Below are 14,051 nucleotides of genomic sequence, written 5' to 3' on the forward strand. Positions count from 1 at the left end.
CGGGAAAGGCCGCAACAGTGAGAGGCCATCGTAGCACACACACCAAAAAAGAAATGTAAAACCGAGCCACCATTCCATCCAGCAGGCCCAATGTTGGGCCTCTCACCTGAGAAGACCAGAATCGAGAAGACAGAGGCTGCAACAGCTGCACTGCAGCCGCTTTCACAGTAGCCAAGATACGGAAACAACCAAAATGTCCATCAACAGATGAATTGATAAAGAAGAAGTGGTCCATGTACACAATGGAATATTAACCTTGGAAAACAATGAAACACTGCTCTTTCAGACACCATAGATGAGCCTAGAGATCATCACAGAACGTGAGGTAAGTCGGAAAGCAAAATACATATCCTATGATATCACTTATAGGCGTTATCTGACAACTGACCCAAATGAACATATTTCCACAGAGAAAGACACTCACAGACTTAGAAAACAAATTATGCTTATCTAAAAGGAAAGGTGGAGGGAATGGATAAATTAAGACCAGGTTTACCATACGTGTACAAATGCGTATTAAATACGTATGTCAAAAAGACCGGCCATATAGAAACGGAGGTCTACGGGACACCCTTCAATAATTTACATGGGAGGAGGATCTGCACATCTATATCTATATGTCTATATCTATATATCTATACACATATTCATATATATAAATATAATGTACAAATGAACCAGACTGTGTCACCTAGGACAAACAATATTCTAATCATTACCCTGATTTAAGTAATTCAAACAACGAAAAAGAAGTAACGTGACATAAACTTATGGGGTTTCTTCCTGGCACATTGCATTCTAATTTACAACCTGGTAACATGACTTCCAGAAAGGATCTGCTGCCCTAGTAACCGGATTTGGGGATGGAGAAATGCTGCAGACTTGTGGCCGTTTCCCACAACAGCAGCTTTAAAACCAGTGCTAAGGGTCACTAAATATTCACACTCATTGCAGCCCTGTAAATGACACCTACCCTCAAAAAACATCCTGGTATCGAAAATCGACCGCAAAAATCAAGAGGGCAACCTTCCAAGAAGACAATTTCAAGAGGTTTATTGTACTCACATTTTTTCCTGTTTTTGTTTAACAGAATAAAAAAAAGGTGTGGAAGAAAGCTGACCATTAGGTATTATTAAAGACATGCAAATCCAAATTACAAAAACCTATCAGCTCACACCAGTCAAAATAGTCATCAGCAAAAGTTCTGCAAACAATAAATGCTGAAGGGGTTGCGGAGAAATGCGTACCCTCGGTTCTAAGTGGGACGTGGTAAGAGCCACTAATGAAAACACAATGTAGCTGCCTCGAAAGGTAAACATTGAGCTACCATTCAATCAAGCATACCCGTGCTGGGCCTATCGCCTGAGAGGATGAGAATCAAAAAGACACAGGCTGGCAATCCTGCACTCCAGCCATATTTAACACTGCCAACACTTTGAAGCAATGAAAATGTCCATCAACAGAGGAATGCACAAAGAAGAAGTGGTCCATGTACAGAATGGAATATTACGCCAATAAAAAATGTAAATTCAATTTAAAAAGCAAACATAAGTAAGGAGACATCAGCTTTTGTGGGTTTATGCGGGGACACTCCACTTTAATTTATAACCAAGGAACACCACTGGCAGGAAGGTCTGTTTCCCTAGTTACCAGAGCGGGGAAAGCAGAAATGCTGCTGCCCTCTGGCCGTTACCTGCAACAGCAGCTTTAAAACCTGTACTAATAGTCACTTCATATGCACAAGTACTGGAGGGCTGTAAATGAAAGCTGCCCTCAAAATGTCTTCAGGGAGGTAATGGCCAAAATATTTCAAAATGTGGCACATATTTCAAGAAAACCATTTGAGGAGGTAAGCTGTACTCACAGTTTGAAGAAAAAAAAGGACATGCCTGAATGCTAAATTTCAAGGCATTATGAGACACATGCAAATCCAACCACAAAGAGGTATCAGCTCACAGCAGTCAGAATAAAAATTAGTAGAAAAACTACAAGCAATAAATGCTGAAGGGGTTATGGAGAAGTGCATACCCTGAACTTTAAATGGGACGTAACCTGGTAAGAGCCATTAATGGAACAGAATGGAGGTGTCTTCACAAGGTAAACAATTGGCTACCATATGATCCAGCGGGCCCACTACTTGGTCTAAGACCGAAGATGACAGAATTGGAGAGACACAGGCAGGCAAATGTGCACTGCAGCAGTATTACAATAGTCAAGACGTGGAAGCAACCAAAAATTCCATCAACAGATGAGTGGACAAAGAAGAACTGGTACATGCACAGACCGAATATTAGCCAAGGAAAAAAATGACACAATGCCATTTGCAACACCGTAGATGAGTCTAGAAGTAATCACACAACTTGTCGTAAGTCAGAAAGTGAAAGACACATATACTATGATATCACTTATAGGTGTCACCTAAAAATTGACACCAGTGAAGATATTTCCACAGAGAAAGGCAATCACAGATTTATTAAACAAACTTATGATTCACCAATGGAAAGGTGTGAGGATTGGATACATTAAGATATCGGGGTTAACAGAGATATACAAACACAGGTGAAGTATATAATCACCAAAGACCTACGGAATACCAAGAGAAGACTACTCAACATTGTATCGTAACCTACATGGGAAAAGGATCCAAAGAACAATAGATATATGTGTAAAACCACCACATCTTGCACACCTAGAAAAAGCAAAACATTGTAATCACACTTGCTGTGATAAAAAATGAAAATTAAATTAAAAAAGCGAAGAAGTAGTGGGATATAAAGTTAAGGGGCTTTTTCCTGGCACATTCCATTCTAATTTACAACCTAGAACACGACTTTCATTAAGGCTCTGTTGCCCTAATAACCAGATTGGTTAAAGGAGAACTGTGCCTCTTTGTGGCCCTTTCACACAGCAGCAGCTCTAAACCCAGCGATAATGGTTACTTGATATTCAAAATAATTCCAGGCTTGTTAATGACACCTGCCCTCTAAACAAATCCGTGGTCACTAAATCGAGCAAAAATCTCAAAAGACGTGCATATTTCAAAACGACAATTTAAAGAGGCCTAGTTTACGCACATTTTGTATTCTTTCTTTTTCTCTCTTTTTTTTGTTAAAAAAAAGGGCAAGGAAACATGCTCAACATCAGGAATTAATAAAGCCATGCAAATCCAGTCTACAAAAACGTTCACCTCACAGCCGTCAGAATGATCACCAGCAAAAAAGTCTACAACTTATAAATGGTGAACGGGCTTTAGAGAACTCTGTACCCTCTAGCTGCTGGTGGGATGTCACCTGGTAACAGACGGTACTGAAAACAGAATGGAGGTGTGTTTAAAGGTAAAAATTGAGCTACCATGTGATCTGGTAGGATCACTGATGGGCCTATCACCTGGGTAGACCAGAATCAAAGAGACACAGGCTGGCAATCCTGCACTGCAGCAACATGTACCATAGCCAAGACTTGGAAGAAACCAAAATGTCCATCAACAGAAAAATTCATCAAGAAGAAGTTGTTCGTGTACACAATGGAATACTAGCCATGGAAAAGCATGGAACAGTGCCATTGGCACCACCATAGAAGGATCTAGAGATAATCACCCAACTTGAAGTAAGAAAGAAACCAAAAGACAGATATCCTATGACCTCAATTATAGGTGTTACCTAAAAATTGATACCCATGAAATACTTCCCAAGAGAAGGACACTCATAGATTCAGAAAACCAAATTATGTTTAACCAAATGGAAAGGTGTAAGGAAGGTATGAATTAGGATATGGGGATTAACAGACATGTACTAATACACATGAAATATATAATCACCAAATACCTACGGAATACCAAGAGAGGTCTACTCAACATTCTGTAATAACCTACACGGGAAAGGATCCAAAGATGAATGGATCGATACTTACATAAAATGAACCAGATTCTGTACACCTAGAACACACACAACATTTTTATCAAATTTACTCTGATACTAAATAAAAATTAAATTTAAAAAACAAACAAGGAGTAAGGAGATACAAGCTCTTGGGGGTTTGCCCTGGCACATTCCGCCCCAATTTGCAGCCTACTAACAGGATTTCCAGGAAGCCTCTGTTGCCCAAAAACCCAGAGTTGGAAATGTAGAAATGCTGCCACCTTGTGGCCGTTTGCGGCAAGAGCGGCTTTAAATGCACTGCTAATGGTCACTTAACATTCACAGACTCAGGGCTGTAAAGGACACCTGCCCTCAAAAAATGTCCTGAGCTAGGGAATGACCAAAATTATTCAAGACATGCAAATGTTTAAAGGAGATAGTATGGAGAGATAAGTTTGCACACTCTTCTTCTAAAGAAAGGAAAATGTATAAAAGCTCAACATCAGGAATTATTAGACTCATGCAAATCTAATCTACCAAAAGGTTTCAGCTCACACACGTCAACTACCATCAGCAAAACATCTACAAACAATACATGCTGAAAGGGTTTTAGAGAACTGTGTACTCTCTAGCTGCTGGTGAGATGTAAAGTGGTTACAGCCAATAATGAGAACAGAAAGGACCTCATTTAATAGTAAAAACTGGGGCTTCCTTGGTGGTGCAGTGGTTGAGAGTCCACCTTCCGATGCAGGGGACACGGGTTCGTGCCCCAGTCCGGGAAGATCCCACATGCCGCAGAGTGGCTAGGCCCGTGAGGCATAGCCGCTGAGCATGCACGTCCGGAGCCTGTGCTCCACAACGGGAAAGGCCACAACAGTGAGAGGCCATCGTACCACACACACCAAAAAAAGAAATGTAAAACCGAGCCACCATTCCATCCAGCAGGCCCAATGTTGGGCCTCTCACCTGAGAAGACCAGAATCGAGAAGACAGAGGCTGCAACAGCTGCACTGCAGCCGCTTTCACAGTAGCCAAGATACGGAAGCAACCAAAATGTCCATCAACAGATGAATTGATAAAGAAGAAGTGGTCCATGTACACAATGGAATATTAACCTTGGAAAACAATGAAACACTGCTCTTTGAGACACCATAGATGAGCCTAGAGATCATCACAGAACGTGAGGTAAGTCGGAAAGCAAAATACATATCCTATGATATCACTTATAGGCGTTATCTGACAACTGACCCAAATGAACATATTTCCACAGAGAAAGACACTCACAGACTTAGAAAACAAATTATGCTTATCTAAAAGGAAAGGTGGAGGGAATGGATAAATTAAGACCAGGTTTACCATACGTGTACAAATACGTATTAAATACGTATGTCAAAAAGACCGGCCATATAGAAACGGAGGTCTACGGGACACCCTTCAATAATTTACATGGGAGGAGGATCTGCACATCTATATCTATATGTCTATATCTATATATCTATACACATATTCATATATATAAATATAATGTACAAATGAACCAGACTGTGTCACCTAGGACAAACAATATTCTAATCATTACCCTGATTTAAGTAATTCAAACAACGAAAAAGAAGTAACGTGACATAAACTTATGGGGTTTCTTCCTGGCACATTGCATTCTAATTTACAACCTGGTAACATGACTTCCAGAAAGGATCTGCTGCCCTAGTAACCGGATTTGGGGATGGAGAAATGCTGCAGACTTGTGGCCGTTTCCCACAACAGCAGCTTTAAAACCAGTGCTAAGGGTCACTAAATATTCACACTCATTGCAGCCCTGTAAATGACACCTACCCTCAAAAAACATCCTGGTATCGAAAATCGACCGCAAAAATCAAGAGGGCAACCTTCCAAGAAGACAATTTCAAGAGGTTTATTGTACTCACATTTTTTCCTGTTTTTGTTTAACAGAATAAAAAAAAGGTGTGGAAGAAAGCTGACCATTAGGTATTATTAAAGACATGCAAATCCAAATTACAAAAACCTATCAGCTCACACCAGTCAAAATAGTCATCAGCAAAAGTTCTGCAAACAATAAATGCTGAAGGGGTTGCGGAGAAATGCGTACCCTCGGTTCTAAGTGGGACGTGGTAAGAGCCACTAATGAAAACACAATGTAGCTGCCTCGAAAGGTAAACATTGAGCTACCATTCAATCAAGCATACCCGTGCTGGGCCTATCGCCTGAGAGGATGAGAATCAAAAAGACACAGGCTGGCAATCCTGCACTCCAGCCATATTTAACACTGCCAACACTTTGAAGCAATGAAAATGTCCATCAACAGAGGAATGCACAAAGAAGAAGTGGTCCATGTACAGAATGGAATATTACGCCAATAAAAAATGTAAATTCAATTTAAAAAGCAAACATAAGTAAGGAGACATCAGCTTTTGTGGGTTTATGCGGGGACACTCCACTTTAATTTATAACCAAGGAACACCACTGGCAGGAAGGTCTGTTTCCCTAGTTACCAGAGCGGGGAAAGCAGAAATGCTGCCGCCCTCTGGCCGTTACCTGCAACAGCAGCTTTAAAACCTGTACTAATAGTCACTTCATATGCACAAGTACTGGAGGGCTGTAAATGAAAGCTGCCCTCAAAATGTCTTCAGGGAGGTAATGGCCAAAATATTTCAAAATGTGGCACATATTTCAAGAAAACCATTTGAGGAGGTAAGCTGTACTCACAGTTTGAAGAAAAAAAAGGACATGCCTGAATGCTAAATTTCAAGGCATTATGAGACACATGCAAATCCAACCACAAAGAGGTATCAGCTCACAGCAGTCAGAATAAAAATTAGTAGAAAAACTACAAGCAATAAATGCTGAAGGGGTTATGGAGAAGTGCATACCCTGAACTTTAAATGGGACGTAACCTGGTAAGAGCCATTAATGGAACAGAATGGAGGTGTCTTCACAAGGTAAACAATTGGCTACCATATGATCCAGCGGGCCCACTACTTAGTCTAAGACCGAAGATGACAGAATTGGAGAGACACAGGCAGGCAAATGTGCACTGCAGCAGTATTACAATAGTCAAGACGTGGAAGCAACCAAAAATTCCATCAACAGATGAGTGGACAAAGAAGAACTGGTACATGCACAGACCGAATATTAGCCAAGGAAAAAAATGACACAATGCCATTTGCAACACCGTAGATGAGTCTAGAAGTAATCACACAACTTGTCGTAAGTCAGAAAGTGAAAGACACATATACTATGATATCACTTATAGGTGTCACCTAAAAATTGACACCAGTGAAGATATTTCCACAGAGAAAGGCAATCACAGATTTATTAAACAAACTTATGATTCACCAATGGAAAGGTGTGAGGATTGGATACATTAAGATATCGGGGTTAACAGAGATATACAAACACAGGTGAAGTATATAATCACCAAAGACCTACGGAATACCAAGAGAAGACTACTCAACATTGTATCGTAACCTACATGGGAAAAGGATCCAAAGAACAATAGATATATGTGTAAAACCACCACATCTTGCACACCTAGAAAAAGCAAAACATTGTAATCACACTTGCTGTGATAAAAAATGAAAATTAAATTAAAAAAGCGAAGAAGTAGTGGGATATAAAGTTAAGGGGCTTTTTCCTGGCACATTCCATTCTAATTTACAACCTAGAACACGACTTTCATTAAGGCTCTGTTGCCCTAATAACCAGATTGGTTAAAGGAGAACTGTGCCTCTTTGTGGCCCTTTCACACAGCAGCAGCTCTAAACCCAGCGATAATGGTTACTTGATATTCAAAATAATTCCAGGCTTGTTAATGACACCTGCCCTCTAAACAAATCCGTGGTCACTAAATCGAGCAAAAATCTCAAAAGACGTGCATATTTCAAAACGACAATTTAAAGAGGCCTAGTTTACGCACATTTTGTATTCTTTCTTTTTCTCTCTTTTTTTTGTTAAAAAAAAGGGCAAGGAAACATGCTCAACATCAGGAATTAATAAAGCCATGCAAATCCAGTCTACAAAAACGTTCACCTCACAGCCGTCAGAATGATCACCAGCAAAAAAGTCTACAACTTATAAATGGTGAACGGGCTTTAGAGAACTCTGTACCCTCTAGCTGCTGGTGGGATGTCACCTGGTAACAGACAGTACTGAAAACAGAATGGAGGTGTGTTTAAAGGTAAAAATTGAGCTACCATGTGATCTGGTAGGATCACTGATGGGCCTATCACCTGGGTAGACCAGAATCAAAGAGACACAGGCTGGCAATCCTGCACTGCAGCAACATGTACCATAGCCAAGACTTGGAAGAAACCAAAATGTCCATCAACAGAAAAATTCATCAAGAAGAAGTTGTTCGTGTACACAATGGAATACTAGCCATGGAAAAGCATGGAACAGTGCCATTGGCACCACCATAGAAGGATCTAGAGATAATCACCCAACTTGAAGTAAGAAAGAAACCAAAAGACAGATATCCTATGACCTCAATTATAGGTGTTACCTAAAAATTGATACCCATGAAATACTTCCCAAGAGAAGGACACTCATAGATTCAGAAAACCAAATTATGTTTAACCAAATGGAAAGGTGTAAGGAAGGTATGAATTAGGATATGGGGATTAACAGACATGTACTAATACACATGAAATATATAATCACCAAATACCTACGGAATACCAAGAGAGGTCTACTCAACATTCTGTAATAACCTACACGGGAAAGGATCCAAAGATGAATGGATCGATACTTACATAAAATGAACCAGATTCTGTACACCTAGAACACACACAACATTTTTATCAAATTTACTCTGATACTAAATAAAAATTAAATTTAAAAAACAAACAAGGAGTAAGGAGATACAAGCTCTTGGGGGTTTGCCCTGGCACATTCCGCCCCAATTTGCAGCCTACTAACAGGATTTCCAGGAAGCCTCTGTTGCCCAAAAACCCAGAGTTGGAAATGTAGAAATGCTGCCACCTTGTGGCCGTTTGCGGCAAGAGCGGCTTTAAATGCACTGCTAATGGTCACTTAACATTCACAGACTCAGGGCTGTAAAGGACACCTGCCCTCAAAAAATGTCCTGAGCTAGAGAATGACCAAAATTATTCAAGACATGCAAATGTTTAAAGGAGATAGTATGGAGAGATAAGTTTGCACACTCTTCTTCTAAAGAAAGGAAAATGTATAAAAGCTCAACATCAGGAATTATTAGACTCATGCAAATCTAATCTACCAAAAGGTTTCAGCTCACACACGTCAACTACCATCAGCAAAACATCTACAAACAATACATGCTGAAAGGGTTTTAGAGAACTGTGTACTCTCTAGCTGCTGGTGAGATGTAAAGTGGTTACAGCCAATAATGAGAACAGAAAGGACCTCATTTAAAAGTAAAAACTGGGGCTTCCTTGGTGGTGCAGTGGTTGAGAGTCCACCTTCCGATGCAGGGGACACGGGTTCGTGCCCCAGTCCGGGAAGATCCCACATGCCGCAGAGTGGCTAGGCCCGTGAGGCATAGCCGCTGAGCATGCACGTCCGGAGCCTGTGCTCCACAACGGGAAAGGCCACAACAGTGAGAGGCCATCGTACCACACACACCAAAAAAAGAAATGTAAAACCGAGCCACCATTCCATCCAGCAGGCCCAATGTTGGGCCTCTCACCTGAGAAGACCAGAATCGAGAAGACAGAGGCTGCAACAGCTGCACTGCAGCCGCTTTCACAGTAGCCAAGATACGGAAGCAACCAAAATGTCCATCAACAGATGAATTGATAAAGAAGAAGTGGTCCATGTACACAATGGAATATTAACCTTGGAAAACAATGAAACACTGCTCTTTGAGACACCATAGATGAGCCTAGAGATCATCACAGAACGTGAGGTAAGTCGGAAAGCAAAATACATATCCTATGATATCACTTATAGGCGTTATCTGACAACTGACCCAAATGAACATATTTCCACAGAGAAAGACACTCACAGACTTAGAAAACAAATTATGCTTATCTAAAACGAAAGGTGGAGGGAATGGATAAATTAAGACCAGGTTTACCATACGTGTACAAATGCGTATTAAATACGTATGTCAAAAAGACCGGCCATATAGAAACGGAGGTCTACGGGACACTCTTCAATAATTTACATGGGAGGAGGATCCGCACATCTATATCTATATATCTATATCTATATATCTCTATATATATACACATATACATATATATATATATATAATGTACAAATGAACCAGACTGTGTCACCTAGGACAAACACTATTCTAATCATTACCCTGATTTAAGTAATTCAAACAACGAACAAGAAGTAACGTGACATAAACTTATGGGGTTTCTTCCTGGCACATTGCATTCTAATTTACAACCTGGTAACATGACTTCCAGAAAGGATCTGCTGCCCTAGTAACCGGATTTGGGGATGGAGAAATGCTGCAGACTTGTGGCCGTTTCCCACAACAGCAGCTTTAAAACCAGTGCTAAGGGTCACTAAATATTCACACTCATTGCAGCCCTGTAAATGACACCTACCCTCAAAAAACATCCTGGTATCGAAAATCGACCGCAAAAATCAAGAGGGCAACCTTCCAAGAAGACAATTTCAAGAGGTTTATTGTACTCACATTTTTTCCTGTTTTTGTTTAACAGAATAAAAAAAAGGTGTGGAAGAAAGCTGACCATTAGGTATTATTAAAGACATGCAAATCCAAATTACAAAAACCTATCAGCTCACACCAGTCAAAATAGTCATCAGCAAAAGTTCTGCAAACAATAAATGCTGAAGGGGTTGCGGAGAAATGCGTACCCTCGGTTCTAAGTGGGACGTGGTAAGAGCCACTAATGAAAACACAATGTAGCTGCCTCGAAAGGTAAACATTGAGCTACCATTCAATCAAGCATACCCGTGCTGGGCCTATCGCCTGAGAGGATGAGAATCAAAAAGACACAGGCTGGCAATCCTGCACTCCAGCCACATTTAACACTGCCAACACTTTGAAGCAATGAAAATGTCCATCAACAGAGGAATGCACAAAGAAGAAGTGGTCCATGTACAGAATGGAATATTACGCCAATAAAAAATGTAAATTCAATTTAAAAAACAAACATAAGTAAGGAGACATCAGCTTTTGTGGGTTTATGCGGGGACACTCCACTTTAATTTATAACCAAGGAACACCACTGGCAGGAAGGTCTGTTTCCCTAGTTACCAGAGTGGGGAAAGCAGAAATGCTGCCGCCCTCTGGCCGTTACCTGCAACAGCAGCTTTAAAACCTGTACTAATAGTCACTTCATATGCACAAGTACTGGAGGGCTGTAAATGAAAGCTGCCCTCAAAATGTCTTCAGGGAGGTAATGGCCAAAATATTTCAAAATGTGGCACATATTTCAAGAAAACCATTTGAGGAGGTAAGCTGTACTCACAGTTTGAAGAAAAAAAAGGACATGCCTGAATGCTAAATTTCAAGGCATTATGAGACACATGCAAATCCAACCACAAAGAGGTATCAGCTCACAGCAGTCAGAATAAAAATTAGTAGAAAAACTACAAGCAATAAATGCTGAAGGGGTTATGGAGAAGTGCATACCCTGAACTTTAAATGGGACGTAACCTGGTAAGAGCCATTAATGGAACAGAATGGAGGTGCCTTCACAAGGTAAACAATTGGCTACCATATGATCCAGCGGGCCCACTACTTGGTCTAAGACCGAAGATGACAGAATTGGAGAGACACAGGCAGGCAAATGTGCACTGCAGCAGTATTACAATAGTCAAGACGTGGAAGCAACCAAAAATTCCATCAACAGATGAGTGGACAAAGAAGAACTGGTACATGCACAGACCGAATATTAGCCAAGGAAAAAAATGACACAATGCCATTTGCAACACCGTAGATGAGTCTAGAAGTAATCACACAACTTGTCGTAAGTCAGAAAGTGAAAGACACATATACTATGATATCACTTATAGGTGTCACCTAAAACTTGACACCAGTGAAGATATTTCCACAGAGAAAGGCAATCACAGATTTATTAAACAAACTTATGATTCACCAATGGAAAGGTGTGAGGATTGGATACATTAAGATATCGGGGTGAACAGAGATATACAAACACAGGTGAAGTATATAATCACCAAAGACCTACGGAATACCAAGAGAAGACTACTCAACATTGTGTCGTAACCTACATGGGAAAAGGATCCAAAGAACAATAGATATATGTGTAAAACCACCACATCTTGCACACCTAGAAAAAGCAAAACATTGTAATCACACTTGCTGTGATAAAAAATGAAAATTAAATTTAAAAAGCGAAGAAGTAGTGGGATATAAAGTTAAGGGGCTTTTTCCTGGCACATTCCATTCTAATTTACAACCTAGAACACGACTTTCATTAAGGCTCTGTTGCCCTAATAACCAGATTGGTTAAAGGAGAACTGTGCCTCTTTGTGGCCCTTTCACACAGCAGCAGCTCTAAACCCAGTGATAATGGTTACTTGATATTCAAAATAATTCCAGGCTTGTTAATGACACCTGCCCTCTAAACAAATCCGTGGTCACTAAATCGAGCAAAAATCTCAAAAGACGTGCATATTTCAAAACGACAATTTAAAGAGGCTTATTTTACGCACATTTTGTATTCTTTCTTTTTCTCTCTTTTTTTTGTTAAAAAAAAGGGCAAGGAAACATGCTCAACATCAGGAATTAATAAAGCCATGCAAATCCAGTCTACAAAAACGTTCACCTCACAGCCGTCAGAATGATCACCAGCAAAAAAGTCTACAACTTATAAATGGTGAAGGGGCTTTAGAGAACTCTGTACCCTCTAGCTGCTGGTGGGATGTCACCTGGTAACAGACAGTACTGAAAACAGAATGGAGGTGTGTTTAAAGGTAAAAATTGAGCTACCATGTGATCTGGTAGGATCACTGATGGGCCTATCACCTGGGTAGACCAGAATCAAAGAGACACAGGCTGGCAATCCTGCACTGCAGCAACATGTACCATAGCCAAGACTTGGAAGAAACCAAAATGTCCATCAACAGAAAAATTCATCAAGAAGAAGTTGTTCGTGTACACAATGGAATACTAGCCATGGAAAAGCATGGAACAGTGCCATTGGCACCACCATAGAAGGATCTAGAGATAATCACCCAACTTGAAGTAAGAAAGAAACCAAAAGACAGATATCCTATGACCTCAATTATAGGTGTTACCTAAAAACTGATACCCATGAAATACTTCCCAAGAGATGGACACTCATAGATTCAGAAAACCAAATTATGTTTAACCAAATGGAAAGGTGTAAGGAAGGTATGAATTAGGATATGGGGATTAACAGACATGTACTAATACACATGAAATATATAATCACCAAATACCTACGGAATACCAAGAGAGGTCTACTCAACATTCTGTAATAACCTACACGGGAAAGGATCCAAAGATGAATGGATCGATACTTACATAAAATGAACCAGATTCTGTACACCTAGAACACACACAACATTTTTATCAAATTTACTCTGATACTAAATAAAAATTAAATTTAAAAAACAAACAAGGAGTAAGGAGATACAAGCTCTTGGGGGTTTGCCCTGGCACATTCCGCCCCAATTTGCAGCCTACTAACAGGATTTCCAGGAAGCCTCTGTTGCCCAAAAACCCAGAGTTGGAAATGTAGAAATGCTGCCACCTTGTGGCCGTTTGCGGCAAGAGCGGCTTTAAACCCACTGCTAATGGTCACTTAACATTCACAGACTCAGGGCTGTAAAGGACACCTGCCCTCAAAAAATGTCCTGAGCTAGGGAATGACCAAAATTATTCAAGACATGCAAATGTTTAAAGGAGATAGTATGGAGAGATAAGTTTGCACACTCTTCTTCTAAAGAAAGGAAAATGTATAAAAGCTCAACATCAGGAATTATTAGACTCATGCAAATCTAATCTACCAAAAGGTTTCAACTCACACACGTCAACTACCATCAGCAAAACATCTACAAACAATACATGCTGAAAGGGTTTTAGAGAACTGTGTACTCTCTAGCTGCTGGTGAGATGTAAAGTGGTTACAGCCAATAATGAGAACAGAAAGGACCTCATTTAAAAGTAAAAACTGGGGCTTCCCTGGTGGTGCAGTGGTTGAGAGTCCACTTTCCGATGCA

Source organism: Stenella coeruleoalba, assembly GCF_951394435.1.
Source record: "Stenella coeruleoalba genome assembly, contig: scaffold_159, whole genome shotgun sequence".
In the NCBI taxonomy this organism is placed as follows: Eukaryota; Metazoa; Chordata; class Mammalia; order Artiodactyla; family Delphinidae; genus Stenella; species Stenella coeruleoalba.